This window comes from Pipistrellus hanaki, assembly GCF_964339955.1.
Source record: "Pipistrellus hanaki genome assembly, chromosome: 14".
Taxonomy (NCBI): Eukaryota; Metazoa; Chordata; class Mammalia; order Chiroptera; family Vespertilionidae; genus Pipistrellus; species Pipistrellus hanaki.
Window position 1 is genome coordinate 25,397,657 of NC_140516.1, and position 16,421 is coordinate 25,414,077.

Below are 16,421 nucleotides of genomic sequence, written 5' to 3' on the forward strand. Positions count from 1 at the left end.
CTTTTAGATGATCATGAAATAGAAGGAACGAGAAGAGGTGGAATCAATCCACTTGTAAAACTTGAAAGTGAAAATGAGTACAGCTGCCTAGGAAATCGTGAAGGGAAAGTACATTTGACCAGGAGAAAAAGCGTGAGACTTTGGGCCGAGGCCCTTTGCAAGGGGATACCTGTACTGTGTTGATGCTTGCCTGTTTGGGAACATAGAGAGGGCAAGTGGATAGAAAAGGTCAAGAAAGCCACAGCTTCTAAGTTTTGACAGAAACATCCCACAAATGGTGCACTTACATAAGTGACTGACAGGTTGTTAATTTCTTACGTCTCTCCAGCCCACCACCCTAGTGGGGAAGGGAAACAACAGAGTCACACCTTGGCATTTAACATCCCACCCACCTTAAAACAGAGCCAATTTGGAGTCTGGACTGAAGTTTCTTTTGCCTTTGTGGGAAAAGACGGAAGAATGAGTGTGAATGTAGGTGTGGTAGCTACACAGCTGCTGTAGACTTCGTACCTTAAAAAAGAAAAATCACCTTATTCTGCTGGTGTTAAAAAGTCTCAGGCAACTGACAAGTTTAAGAACATTAAGGCTGTTGGGATAATTTGCAGATATTTCTAACACAGAATGCTGGGAAGGGGAAAGGGAGAGAGAGCGGGAGAGAACAGACAGAGGAAATGCAGCAAAGAACATTCAGTATCAGAGGCAGAGAAACTGTGAAGTCATCTCTGAGTGTGTCATTTAATGCTGGATCCCACAACCCTCTGGATGATGGTGTGGTTTAGCATCTAGGCACAGTAAAATAGCTGCCCCTGAGTTTAGACCCTGAAAGAATAAAATGTAATAACATTGCATAGAATTATAGACACACAGATTGATCCAGTGGTGAGCCACGGGTACTGTGTGCCCTGGGTACAAACCATATGGGGCTCAGTGAGAGAACCGAAGGATGATATAAAACTGCCAGTAATTCTAAACAATGTTGGTGATAAAACACTCCTATCCCAAAAATCTTCCATTGATTTAAGTTCTAAACTATTCCTGCCATTCCTCTTAAGTTGTTTTTTTCTTTTTTTACACCTTTATTGTGATATAATTCACCTACCATAAAATTCACCCATTTAAAGTATACTATGCTTTGGCTTTTAGTATTTTCACAGAATTGCACAGCAATCACCACAACCTAAATTTAGAACATTTCCATTATATAGGTTTTAGTAATCCTATATAATAAAAGGCTAATATGCAAATTGTCCCCATGGGCAGGAGTTCAACTGACCAGGGGTTAGATGTGCCCTGGCCACCAGGGGGCAGCACAGAACATGGTGGGCGTTGACAACACTGTGCTGGCAGTGGGCAGCAGTGAAGGCGCTGCTGGCCCCAATGGGCCCCAACAAGAGTGGGACCATGGTGGGATGGTGGAGCAGGTGAGCAGGCGGTGCCAGGCCAAGGCAGATGAGAAGAGAGGCCCCAACCAGCAGCCAGAAGTCACTAGGGACCCTACCCAAGCACAAATTTTATGCACTGAACTTCTAATTAGCACATTTTCCATTACTAATCATTTAATAGCTTTGCATGCTACATGGAAGTTAATTTGGAGAATTTCCACTTATACTGTTGGCATCTGACCCAACAGAATTAAGCTACATGCCATTTGTTTTGAAAGTAAGTTCATAATGATCTAGAATTATTTTAGGTCATTGGGCAGTTTTTGCCTCCAAATGCTAGATATAATTTACATATTTCTATCTTTAAATAATAGATTCAAAATAAACAATGATAGATGTTAGCACCTTTCTTTTTAGTTACCTTTTTTCCCCCTTACATGAAATTTCTATATGAGGTTAATTAAATACAAAAATATTTACAAACAGCTAGAATCAGATTTGAATAATGTCTGGTGAAACACCAAACTTTAAAATTATTCCCTGAAGATCTGTACATAGAAATTGAGGAAAAGGTTATACAACAACAAAATGCAAGGAAATAGGACTTTTACATTACAAAGGAACAATAAAAGTTCAAAGAACAATGCGAAGAGAGAGAGAAAAAAAGAAAGTTACAGACCTTACCTTGTTAGAAGAAATCAAAAGTCAATGTCTGAACTTCAAATAATTGACACCTATTTTATTTTATTATTTTATTTTTATTTTTACTTTTAGGGAGAGAAGAAGGGAGAGGGATAGAAAGAAACATCAATGAGAGAGGAACATCCTTGATTGGCTGCCTCCTGTAAGGCCCCTACTGGGTACTGAGCCTGCAACCTAGGTAGATGCTCTTGACCAGAATCGAACACGGGACTCTTCAGAATGGACACCTATTTTAAAGCAAGGATCAAAATATGCCAGCATTTATTATTGTTCAGTCATTTTCTCAGATTTTGTTTTTATAAAATAAAAAGCTATGGAATTTTTAAATTAAATTACAGAAAAACTAATTTCTGTTAAAATTAACATCTTAATGGAACTTTTTTATTGTGGAGACATTTGAAAGTCTAAAATCAATTATGACGATAGACATGAAAAGTATTACAATTTCTGGAATTCTTGTTAAATCTAATTTTTATGACTGCCAAATTTATCTTCATGTTTAAGACTTTCTCTAACTCTTTTTTATCTACTAGTGGCCCAATGCACAAAATTCTTGCATGGGATTGTGTCCCTCAGCCCGGCCTGCACCCTCTTCAATCTGGGTCCCCTTGGGGGATGTCCCACTGCTGGGATTGGGCCTAAATTGGCAGTTGGACATCCCTCTTGCAATCCGGGACTGCTGCCTCCTAACCACTCACCTGCCTGCCTGCCTGCCTGATTGTCCCTAACCACTCTGCATGCTGGCCTTCTCGCCCCCAACTGCTTCCCTTGCCAGTCTGATAGCCCCCAACTGCCCTCCCCCCACCAGCCTGATTGCCCTCAACTGTCTCTCCCCCCCCCCCCAGCCTGCTCACCCTCAACTTTCCCCGACTGTCAGCCTGCTAGCCCCCAATCGCCCCCTCTGTCAGCCTGCTCACCCCCCAACTGCTGTCCCCTTCTGGCCTGATCACCCCTAACTGCCTCTGCTCCAGCCCCACCACCTTGGCTTTGTCCAGAAGGACACCTGGAAGGTCTCCTGGCCTAATTAGCAGATTACCCTTTTATTAGTATAGATAGAGGCCTGGTGCATGGGTGAGGGCCAGCTGGTCTGCCCTGACGGGGGTTCTAGATCAGAGTGAGGGTCCCCTTGGGGGTAGCACCAGCCTGGGCAAGGGCCTGGGGTGGTTTGCAGGCTGGCCATGCCCCCATCAGGGTGGAGGTCCCCACTGGAGGGCATGGCTAGCCTGGATGATTGGCTGATGGCCATTTGCAGGCTGGCCAAGCCCTTAAGGGGTGAGGGTCCCCACTGCGGGGGGGGGGGGGTGGCCAGCCTGGGTGAGGGGCTGAGGGCAGTTTGGGAGTGGTTTGCAGACCAGCCAAACCCCTGGCTTTGTCCAGAAGGACATCTGGAAGGTCTCTGGAAGGTCTCCCAGTCTAATTAGCATATTACTCTTTTATTAGTATAGATTGCTTTTGTGTGAAAGGAACCTTTCCAAGTTAAAATTATTAAAACATGTTGCTTGCTCTGAAGATATAGTGACAAATCTGGCTACACAATCTATTGAATGTAAAGATATGAACAAGGTCAAATTTGATTAAGTCATTGACAAATTTTTCTAAGTAACACTCAAAAACAGAAATCATAATATTATTCATTTCTGTCGTAGACTAATATGTAGGTGTTTTCCCTTTTGTCAAAAAATACATTAAAAGCATTGGTGCTTTCCTTTATCTTTTATTTTATTGAAATATTTTTATTTTTATCAGTATGCGCATATATATATATATATATATATATATAAAGTTAAATAAATGAAAATTGTCTCCATCTGCATTTTATCCTGGCCATAATTAATATTTATTCACTTTTATGATATTAGTGAAACGAATTTTGTCTTATGGAATGGGGGGGGAGGGCTTTTAAAAACAACAAAATAATCTGCTCTATGTGTCAGATATGCAAATGGACCACTACATTGATTATCTTTGAAAATTATTTTTATCTTTGATTTCCTTTTTTTCCCATTCCCTATGCCATACTTTTATATCCCCATGACTATTCTGTAACAACCAATTTGTGCTTCATAATCCCTTCACATTTTTAACCCATCCTGCCAATCCCCACCCCATTAAGCAACTGTCAAAACATTCTCTGTATGTATGAGTCTCTGTTCTACTTGTTTATTTATTTTGGTTTTTAGATTCAATTGTTGATAGCTATGTATTTATTGCCATTTTATTGTTCATATTTTAAATCTGTTTTTCTTATTATTTCATGTATTACTGGTTTAGTGGTGTTGAATTACTTCTTTTTTTCCCCCCCAATATATATTTTATTGATTTTCCACAGAGAGGAAAGGAGTGGGATAGAAAACTAGAAACATTGATGAGAAACATCGACCACCTGCCTCTTGCACACCCCCTTTTGGGGATGTGCCCACAACCAAGGTACATGCCCTTGACCGGAATTGAACCTGGGATCTTTCAGTCCACATACCGACGCTCTATCCACTGAGCCAAACCGGTTTCGGCTGAACTACTTCTTGTCTGGCAAGCTCTTTATATGTCCTTTGATTCTAAATGATAGCTTTGCTAGGTAGAGTAATCTTGGCTGCCTTTTCATCATTTTGAATATTTCTTGCCAATCCTTTCTGTACTGCAAAGTTTCTGCTGAGCTCTCTTGTAGGTTATTAACTGCTTTTCTCTTATTAATTGCTTTTCTTTTGCTGCTTTTAAGATTCTTTCTTCGTCTTTAACCTTTTTAATTTTAATTATGACGTATCTTGGTGTGGACCTTTTTGGGTTCATCTTGTTTGGTTATCTCTGCACTTCCTGGACTTGTATATCTATTTCCTTCACCATCCATGCTAAGGAAGTTTTCCATAATTTTAAATATATATATTTAAAATTGGTATATAATTGATTTCAAGGAGGAAGAGAGAGGGAGAGAGAGAGACAGAAACATCAATAATGGGACAGAATCATTGATCAGCTGTCTCCTGCATATTCCCCATGTGAATTGAACCTGCATCCTGGGCAGGTGACCTGTCTAGGAATCAAACCATGACCTCCTGGCTCATAGGTCCACACTCAACCACTGAGCCACACTAGCCAAGCCACCAGTTTTTTACATAGGTTTTCTTTCTTTTTTTTTTTTTTCTTTCTTTTAATATATTTTATTGATTTTACACAGAGAGGAATTGAGAGGGACAGAGAGTTAGAAAGGTCAATGAGAGAGAAACACCGACCAGCTGCCTCTTGCCCACCCCCCACTGGGGATGTGCCCGCAACCAAGGTACATGCCCTTGACAGGAATCGAACCTGGGACCTTTCAGTCCGCAGGCCAACGCTCTATCCACTGAGCCAAACCAGTCCCGGCTACATAGGTTTTCAATTCCTTTCTTTCCTTCTCTTCTTTTGGCACCCCCATAATGCAAATGTTAGTATGCTTAAAATTGTCCCAGAAGCTGCTTACACTACCGTCAGGTTCTTTTTCTTTTTTGCTGCTTTGATTCAGTGTTTTTTGCTTCCTTATAATCCAAACTAGAGGCTCAGTGCATGACATTCATGTACTTGGGCAGGGGGGGAGGGTGTGCGAGCCTTAGCCTGGCTTGCACTCTTGTAGTCCGGGAGCCCTTAGGGGATGTCCAACTGACAGCTTAGGCCTGCTCCCTGGCCTAAGACTCCCTTAGCACTGCAGCAGAGGCGGGAGAGGCTCCCACCACCGCGGCTGCACTCACCAGCCGTGAGCCCAGCTCCTGGCTGAGTGGCACTCCCTCCTGCATTGAGCATCTGCCCCCTAATGATCAGTTCACATCATAGTGACTGGTTGTTCTGCCCTTTGGTTAATTTGCATATTAGCCTTTTATTAGGATTGCTGATTTGAATCTTGATTTCATCTAGTCTAATGTTGATTCCCTGTTAACTATTCTTCATTTCACTTAGTGTAGCCTCCATTTCTGACTGGTCCTTTTTGTATGGCTTCCATGTCCTTTCCTTATGTTGTTGGAGTTCTCACTACGTTCATTGAGCATCCTTATAATCAGTGTTTTGAATTCTGCTTCTAGTAGACTGCTTGTTTCCATTTTGTTTAGTTCTTTTTATGGAATTTTGTTCTGTTCTTTCATTTGGGACATGTTTCTTTGTCTCTTCATTTTGGCAGCCTCTCTGTGTTTGTTTCTATGTATAGAGGGGAGCTGCTACTTCTCCCAGGCTTGGTAGAGTGGCCTAATGTGGTAGATGTTCAGTAGGGTCCAGTGTCACAGCCTCCCTGACCACTCGAGCTGGGAACTCGAGGTGTGCCTCCCAAGTGGGCATTTTACAGATGAGGTTTAGCAAAGTATCAGGGCTAGGGAAACTTCTCCTTACCCTTTGAGTTCTTCTGGTTTGTCTGTCAAATGACAGACAGTAGATTAACAGAACACCAAATTCTAATATGTGCACATGGAGAAACCACATAGGCATGGAAATTCCCAAAACAGTGAGGCAAACCAAGGTATATATGTCATTTTGGACTAAGGAGAGGGAGATAGGCAATTCACAGGTAGATGAGAAAGAGCAAACATTTGGTCAACAAAATCTTGCAGGCCCACCCAGAAACAATGGGATCCAAAGGAAAGCTAGTGAACAGATTTTTCACCTGGGTTCTTTCTGTCTGCCACTTAATTCATATATACTGGGAAGCATGTTTTTCTCTCTAAATCTCTTTAGGCAGGAAAAGGGGGAGGGAAAAAAAACAACCCACAAACCTCTTCCTAAGTTTGTCTGGCTTTGTTTTCAACTCAGAATAATCTGCATGCTAGGGTGGCACATTTTGGGAAGACTCTCCTGATCCCCACAGTTTGCTCCAATGAAAGTTCCCTGTATGTTTCCCATATCAAAATCTGGGCTGGTGGCTGTGGAGAGAATAAACGAATTAGTAGGTGAGTGGCAAGAGAGTAGCAAGAGACAGAAAAACATAGGTGAGCATGAGGATAGACAAACCAAAAAGGACCAATCAGAGCATATCCCCACGTTCCATTTAAACCAGTTTCCCATTCTTGGGAATAAGTCAGTCTGATAAGATGCCTTTCCTTCATTTATCAGATGGAAACTATCAATCCTTTCTTTGAACAGAATTAAGTTAGATATTACTTATCCAGTTTGGTTTATACAGAAATAACACTTCACCAATGATTGCACAAGGCTCCTCCTTGCTGGGCAGTCTGTGTTTCTAGGACACAATGGTTTTGGAGAACTGCAGAGGCTAAGCTGTTAACTTCTGAATAGAGTATCTTCAAAGTTTACATAGTGGTACTGAACGCTTGTTCCTTTACCATAGAGACATTTAAGATTGCTCTTTCCAATTTGTAGTCTTCAAAGCTTGGGACTAAGACCCCTAATGCTGGCGGGCGGGGGTGGGGGATAGGGGGGGAAGAAATAACAACAACCTTGGATTTGTGACACACAAGAGGATTCTTTACAGTTCTTGTCTAGAACATTTGTGTGGCACAACTTGATGAGCAAAGAAGTTTGTTATTTGGCTGCCATTTAGGATGGAGTGATTGGTGACAGAAGGGGCGAGGTATCCAAGTCCACATCGTCCTATCTAGGTGAGAACCTTTGTACACCATGTCACCACATAGGATAAAAAGGCCAGTGTGGTTTACACACAAGGTGAAAGTAGAATCTGTAATTCCTCGGCTCTGAAGTAGTCCCTGGCCTTTGCCACGGGTACTGTTAGCATTCACACACCTCTGTTTTCCATGTGCTCCTGTCAATCTGTTGAGTGCAAAACAGATTGTGAAATAGCTGGTACAGGAGGCCTGTAGTCTGGTTTTGGCAGTTATAAAGCTTGGTTCTGTCACTTAGCCAAGTGAGTCCAGGTTTTTGGTGCACCCATATATAGTTTGTGGCATTGGACAACTTAACCAGGGACAGCTGCAATACCCTAAGTTGTATAAGGGTGGCTTGTGAGCCATCCAGGACATTTTTTTGGCAGATATTTGTGCCAAAAAAAGTAGTGCTAGAGTCACTAATAATTTCCTTGAGAGGTTTAAAAATACCTTCTGTGGAGTCTCACTGCAGAGTTTGATTGCAATATTGCCTTGATATGTCTCTCAGTAAGGTCCAATGTCATGTCTGTTTTCAATACAAAGGACTGTCCCTTGTCTTTATGAGCTTTTAAAAAAATAATATATATTTGATTTCAGAGAGGAGGGGAGAAGCAGTGAGAGATAGAAATCATTGATGATGAGAGAAAATAATTAATCAGCTGCCTCCTGCATGCCCCCTTCTAGGAACTGAGCCCACAATCTTGGCATGTGCCTGACCAGGAATTGAACTGTGACCACTTGGTTCACAGTTTGACGCTCAACCACTGAGCCACACCACTGGAGCTTCTATAGAGGTTTTCTGGGGCCCAAAGGACTCATCAGAAGAAGCGGACTGATGTTTGTTTACTCATGAATACCTGGATACCATACTCCTTTGTTCATTCATCTTTCATACTCAGTTCATTAGGTGCTCACATTGACCTGAATAAAGACTACTCAGGCTCTTTTGCACTATCTAGATGTTGTCATAACCAATAGTCAGATTGATTAGTTAACATAACCAGGGTTTGGTAAACTGGAATAGCGGAGTGTTTGGTCTACGCCAGTGGTTGGCAAACTGCGGCTGGCTTGCAAACTGCAGTTTGCTGCTCCGTTGATTAATGAGTTTGCCGACCACTGGTCTATGCCATACCTATTGAAAAAGAGAATTATAAGAGTAATATACAAGCTGAAATGAAATATATAGTGGAAGCAAGCAGAGAGAGAAAGAGAAAGAGAGGAGATAGGGATGACCACTGTCAGTCAGCTGTCTAAAAAATTGTTCATTAATAATTTGTGTTTGTTTGTTTGTTTGTTTGTTTGTTAATGTCTGTATTTAGGGAGTCTTAAAAGCAGGAGCTGGGTTGGGGAGAGGTAGGTGATTCACAATCTTGGAAAAAGCTGCCTACTTTGCAGTGCTGTCTGCTTCTGGGGCCTGAGAATTAACTCTGGAAATCCTTAGTTGAAGGTCACCTATAGGGATTACCTTCCAGGTGTCTTGAGAGCTATGATATGGGTCCATTCTGACATAGCGTGCATGGATCCAAGAGAACTTGTGCTAGACCAGGGCCCAAGCAGGGGAGAAGCCTGCAACCAAGGTATGTGTCCTTGACCAGAATCGAACCTGGGACTCTTTGGTCCGCCAACCGATTCTCTATCCATTGAGCCAAACTATCTAGTGCAAAATATACTTTTTTAAAAAAGATATTGCCCTGCCTTTTCTTCCAGAAATTTATAGTCTCTCACTGTCTTTATACTTTTGGGGAGGATTACCAATTATTGCAAGATATCAGGTGGTAATAGGTATTTGACATTGTTCTTTCTTTCCAGTTGGCTTTTTAGTTGTTTCGGCACAGTACTTTGAATTATTTATCCTTCTTTTATTATTAGAAATGCCATTTTTATTTTTCATTCTTATTTGTTTTAAGCCCCTTTCTAAGTTTCAATTCTTTTTCAAGTTTGTGTGTGTGTGTGTGTGTGTGTGTGTGTGTGTGTGTGCGCGTGCGCACGCGCAAATTCATGCTCCATTATCACATCATTTCAATTATTGTAGTTTAATAATAGGTTTAACTCCCTAGGTTGCTAATTTGGGGTTTAATAACAGGTTTTGCTACCCTCCTACAGCAATCTGGAGAACATCTCAGTAAATGCTCTGGTCAAAATCCTTGCAGTAATTCTCTTTATCTCACATACTACCCCTTCTACCTTCAAAACATATTCTGGCCAGATGGCTCAGTTGGTTGGAACATCGTCCCATACAGTACACCAAAATGTGGCGAGTTGGATTCCCAGTCAGGGCACATACAAGTTGCAGTTCCATCCCCATTCAGAGCACATATAGGTGGCAACAACTGATTTTTCTCTCTCACACTGATCTCTCTCTCTCTCTCTCTCTCTCTCTCTCTCTCTCTCTCTCTCTCTCTTCCTTCTTCTCCTCCTCCTCCTCTCCTTCCTCCTCCTCTCTAAAAATCAATAAACATATCCTCAGGTATGGATTTAAAAGTTAAAAACAAACAAACAACAATCTATATTCTGAATCTGAACCATTTTCTCTCACTCCATCCTAGACGAAGCTGCCATCGTTTTGCATTGTTGCAATAGCCTCCCATGGTTTTCTTGCTTCTGTGCTTGGTGTCCTACATGTAGTCTTTGTACAGAAGCCTATGTTATTTGTAAGTCAGATGCCAGCCTCCTGTTCAAAGACCCTCCAGTAGCATTAGATCTTAGAGTAAAAAGCAACTTCTAGCCAGTTTGGCTGAGTGGATAGAGCATCATCGGCCTGTGGTTTGATTCCAGTCAAGAGCATGTACCTGGTCAGGGCTTGTGCAGGAGGCAACCAATTGATATGTTTCTTTGACATTGATGTTTCTTTCTCTCTCTCTCTCTCTCTCTCTCTCTCTCTCTCTCTCTCTCTCTCTCTCTCAAAATCAATGGAAAAATATCCTCAAGTGAATATTAAAAAAAAAAAAAAATCAAATACACAGCCCCAATGACTTCTCTGACCTTCATCTTCCACTTCCTCCTCCAGCCCTAGGGGCTTCCTTGCATGTATATATACACATATATGTTTCATTTCAGAGATGAAGAGGGAGATAGAAACATCAATGATGAAAGAGAATCATTGATCAACTGCCTCCTGCATGTGCCCTGATTGGGAATCAAACTGTGACTTCCTGGTTCATAGGTTGATACTCAACCACTGAGCCACACACTTGCAACAACACATAAAAAACAACAGCCCCTGCTGAAACCGGTTTGGCTCAGTGGATAGAACATCGGCCTGCGGACTGAAGGGTCCCGGGTTTGATTCCGGTCAAGGGCATGTACCTTGGTTGTGGGCACATCCCCAGTAGGGGGTGTGCAAGAGGCAACTGATCGATGTTTCTCTCTCATCAATGTTTCTAACTCTCTATCCCTTTCTGTAAAAAATCAATAAAAACAAACAAAACAAAACAAACCAGCCCTGACAGGTTTGGCTCAGTGAATAGAGTGTCAGCCTGTGGACTCAGGGGTCCCAGGATCGATTCTGGTCAAGAGCATGTACCTTGGGTGTGCAGGAAGCAGCTGATCAATGTTTTTAATTCTCTATCCCTCTCCCTTCTTCTCTGTAAAAAAATCAATAAAATGCAACAGCAACTTACTATAATTTACCCCAAGTCTTACACTTGCTGTTCTGCCACCTACCACTTGCTTCCCTCTGATATCTATTTAGGTTGGAGGCAGAAAGGGCAGAAAGGAAGAAAGAAGTGCAAATACACTGTTGTCATAATTTCTGAATAGATACTAACTAGACACTACCTAAACAAATAGAACATAGATTATATTTCATAATAAAGATAACAAAATAAAAACAAAAATGCAGCTCTAGCTGTTTTGGCTCAGCAGATAGAGCATTGGCCTGAAAATTGAAGGGTCCTGGGTTCAATCCCGGTCAAGGGCATATGCTTAGATTAAAAAAAAAAAAAAAAAAAAAAAAAAAAAAAAAGCAAGCTTCCCAAATTGTCAGCAGAAACATACATACAGACACAAAACAAGATAGTGAAATTTATTTTAAAAAATCTAAAAATAAGAAATCATTTAAAAATAATAGAATGAAAACATCTAACTATGATATCCACAAACGTAAAGTCCAGCAGGTCATAATAACTGTGAGAAGTCCTCAAAAGGGCTGAAAATCTGTATGTTATTACCTGCTGCTGGGACAGCGGAAGGCAATTCCCCTAACCTGATAATCCTTAACTGTTTTTTGTTTGTTTGTTTGTTTTTTTAAAATATATTTTATTGATTTTTCACAGAGAGGAAGAGAGAGATAGAGAGTTAGAAACATCGATGAGAAAAAATCATCGATCAGCTGCCTCTTGCACACCCGCTACTGGGGATGTGCCCGCAACCAAGGTACATGCCCTTGCCCGGAATCGAACCCTGGACCTTTCAGTCCGCAGGCTGACGCTCTATCCACTGAGCCAAACCGGTCCCGGCATAATCCTTAACTGTTTATTAAACCTTACCTTTGATAGGTATATCTGTTTTGCTAAAGGAAAAAATGTGTGAATAAAGAACATTGGGTCCAAAGATTCAGAGAGCTTAGTCCCTACAACTAAGTTCCCTCCTGGTTTTCCCCAATGTCTTCAAAATTCATATTTCATGTTTAATTTATTCATTTACGTGCAGCCCTTCTCCAGATTCCTGAACCCTTATTGAGGAAAAGACCCTAGCATGTAAATATGCTAAAACCTATCTATTAAAATAAAGGATTCTGGCCCTAGCCAGTTTGGCTCAGTGGATAGAGCATCAGTCTGCAGGTTGAAGGGTTGATTCTAGTCAAGGGCACATGCCCCCATTGTTGGCTCGATCCCAAGTAGGGGCCGTGCAGGAGGCAGCTGATCAGTGGTTCTCTCTCATCATTGATATTCCTCTCTCTTTCTTCCTCTCTTAAATCAATAAAAATATGTATATATAAAAAGATTTTGCTCAGAGAAAAGACAGATGGTTGCCAGAGGAGAGGATGGTTGGGGAACAGATGAAGAGATTAACAAGCACAAATTGGTAGTTATAGAATAGTCATAGGGATATAAAGTTCAGCATAGGGAATATAATAAAAAAAATCCTATATATTAAAGAGCTAATATGCTAATTAGACCAAACAGCAGAACAACCATCCAGACGACCTTCTGGATGAAGCCTGGGCTGGAAGAGGCTGAGAGGGCTCAGCCACTTGCAGGAATTTTGTGCATCGGGCCTCTAGTATTATAATAACTATGTACAGTGCCAGATGGGTACTGGAACTATCAGGAGGATATTGGAGCTAAACCACAATGCTATACACCTGAAACTAATGCAAAATAATATTTAATGTGAGCTATCATTAAAAAATAAAAGTTTTAAAGAAATAAATACATAAAGGATTCTGGTTGAATTATAAAATAAAGAACATTCTACACTGTATATTGCATTCATAAAAAGAACACTAAATTAAAATTACTTTATTTTTGAAAATAAAAGGATAAATAAATCTATTCTGGAAAAATACAAATAAAAGAAAGTAGAGGTTGTGATATTAATATCAGATGAGATTAAATTCTGAAAAATAGTTACCAAGATAATATTTTATAAAGGATACAGTATCACATGAAAGTCTTACAGATATGCCTAACTTATGTGTATAATTTGACCACAATTGTTGGAAATCACAGGACGGTGGTAGAGAATCTGGAGGTCCTTGTGTTGTTTTCTATGGCCTTGAGCCATCATTAAGTACCACCTTCACTTTTTAGGCCATATCCAAGGACTGTCTGTGTAGTTATTTCCTTATGTTTTTCTTTAAAGTGATTTATTTTTAACTGAAATATGTTTATTTAATATAAAACTTGAGAATGCAAAAAAAGTTAATGCCCTATCAGAAAAAGACAGCTGTTCCCCAGTTCTGAGAATACAATTCTTCTTTTTTTTTATTTTTTATTTTAGACAGAAAGGGAGAGGAAGAGAAACATCAATGATGAGAGAGAATCTCTGATCAGCTGCCTTCTGCATGCCTCCCCACTGGGGATCCAGCCAGTCATGTGTCCTCACTGGGATTTGAACCCTGACCTTCTGGGTTCATAGGTTGATGCTCAACTATTAAGTCATATCAGCTGGGCAGAATGCAATTCTATGATACCAAATTACTCAAATGAAGCAGAAATCCATCCTAATATATAAAATCTGATTTTTTAATTTAATTTTTAATTTTTAAAATACATTTTATTGATTTTTCATAGAGAGGAAGAGAGAGGGATAGAGAGTTAGAAACATCGATGAGAGAGGACCATCAATCAGCTGCCTCCTGCACACCTCCCACCGGGGATGCGCCCGCAACCAAGGCACCTGCCTTTGACCGGAACCGAGCTTGGGACCCTTCACTTCCGCAGACGGAGGCTCTATCCACCGAGCCAAACCGGTTTCAGCTCTTCTGATTTTTTTAATGTTAGCTGAAAGGGACAAACAACCCTGCCTGTGGCTCTTTTGGCCATGGTCTACTAGTTTTCAGTCTTGTGTCAATAGGTGCTGGGGACACATAAAAGGAATCTGGCTCCTTGTCAACTCCCTCCAGTCAGCCAATGGCTCCTACAACTCAATGTCCCCTTCTTCTCCCTCCGTTATCAGGATATACCACTTAGGACTGAGCTGGAATGTAAACTCCTTAAGAGCAAAGATTATGTTTTATTATGCCCCTCCTCCCCCAGAGTCTACCAAAGGTTTTAGTACCTAACATTCATTAATTCACTCAACAAATGTGAGATAGCAGGGAAACAGAAAAGACTTCATAGTTGAAGTGAAAAGACTTAAAATAAGGGTAATAAAGACTCAGACAAAAATAAGCAGAGTTCTGTGGGCTGCAAAGAAGGGTCACCTAATTCTAACTAAGGGAGTAAGAACAGCTCCCTGTAGGAGAAACTATTGCATTGATTCTCTGATTCTTAAAGAATTTGAATATATTCACATACACAGACACACAAAGATTGGGGAGGCACTTTAAGACGAGAGAGTGGCTTGGTATGGATCTCAGTTAGGTTGGAATAGCTGATTTCTAGACTATAGGTTGGGAATGGTGGGTGGTGGTGACAGTGGGAAGTCAGGCTTGGTCATGAAGAATTGCATTGAATAACTTCATGCAACACTACCGTGTTTCCCCAAAAATAAGACATCCCCTGAAAATAAGACCTAGTGCAACATTGGGAGAAAAATTAATATAAGACACTGTCTTATTTTCGGGGAAACAGGGTAGCAGGCAACCTGATGCCTCTTCACATTTTTTTCTCAGTGGTTTCTCCCCTTCCACCCACCTTCCCAGTCTATACTTTTTTCCTTCTTATTCTTTGATTAGGAAAATGTCATTCATCCTATGTACCAGTCCAAATGCCACTTTGCCTGGATAGTCTCCCTAGAACCTCCAAGAACAGAGACTTCGAATTGATTGACTCACTATACTTTGCACACACTTTTACTTTAGCTCTAACAGTTTGTTTTATAGTTATCACTTCAGGCCCAGTGCACGAAATTCGCAGCCGCCTCAGTCGGCTTCATCACGAAGGACGTCTGGAAGGTCGTTTGGCAGTCCGGTCTAATTAGGATATTACGCTTTTATTATTATTAGATCAGTGGTCAGCAAACTGCGGTTCTCGAGCCACATGCGGCTCAAGAGCCATGGTTTGCCGCTCTGTTGACTAATGAGTTTGCCTACCACTGACCTAGACTCTCGATTCCAATAATTACAGGCTGTTGTTGTTCCTTGTGATTAAGCCCCTAGATTATTAGTTTTCCAGCTAAACTGGAATTGTTTTAAAGTCAAGGAGTGTTTTAAAATTCATCTTTATTCCGAAACCGGTTTGGCTCAGTGGATAGAGCATCGGCCTGCAAACTGAAAGGTCCCAGGTTCGATTCCGGTCAAGGACATGTACCGTGGGTGTTGCGGGCACATCTCCTGTAGGGGGTGTGCAGGAGGTAGCCGGTTGATGTTTCTCTCTCTTCAGTGTTTCCAGCTCTCTATCCCTCTCCCTTCCTCTCTGTAAAAAATCAATAAAATATATTTTTTTAAAAAGATGTAGTATTTGAAGGTAATGAGAGATCAAAAATTTTATTTAAATTGAGTTTCTTGGGGCTCTTACCCTGTAACTGTGCACTTTTCTGTGCATACGGATAAAAAAACAGTCTGAGGTTCACTTGCTTTGAACTGCTTCTCTGCCTGGAGTTTGATTCTGCCCTTAGGGTTTAATTCTCTTCTCTCTACCTCCCATCCCCTGCCCCCTCCAACACAAATAAAAACAGCTGATTAAAACTGCTTCTTTGAAGTCAAGTGGTACACTCCCATCAGTCAACAGAACGGCAGTTTTTCTAATCTTGATTAAATGTTAATGAAAAACTTTACAAAAAAGGGGACTTGACCTGTTACCTTGCCATAGAAAGGCGTGGCCAGGACTCCCCCTAGTGGGCGTGGTAACAAGTACTTGGAAATCTCCACAACCGTTGTTTTTCTCACTAGGCTTTCATCCTAAGGAGCAGATATTAATAGAAGAAGGCAAAGGGGAGGAAAAAAAGGGAGGACAAAAATGTAGGAAAGGCTGGGTTACTTCTCTCAGTTTAAATGTCCAATTTCACCACTTTGGTGTATTTATTGCTTCTGTTGTTTTCCAGTTTCTTCTGGGTCTTTAGACAATGTTGATAAATGAAGTATATAACAATCAAAGCAACCTTATACACAAACCAACTACAATTGATTGCGTATAGTTCTGACCCAACTATAGTTTCT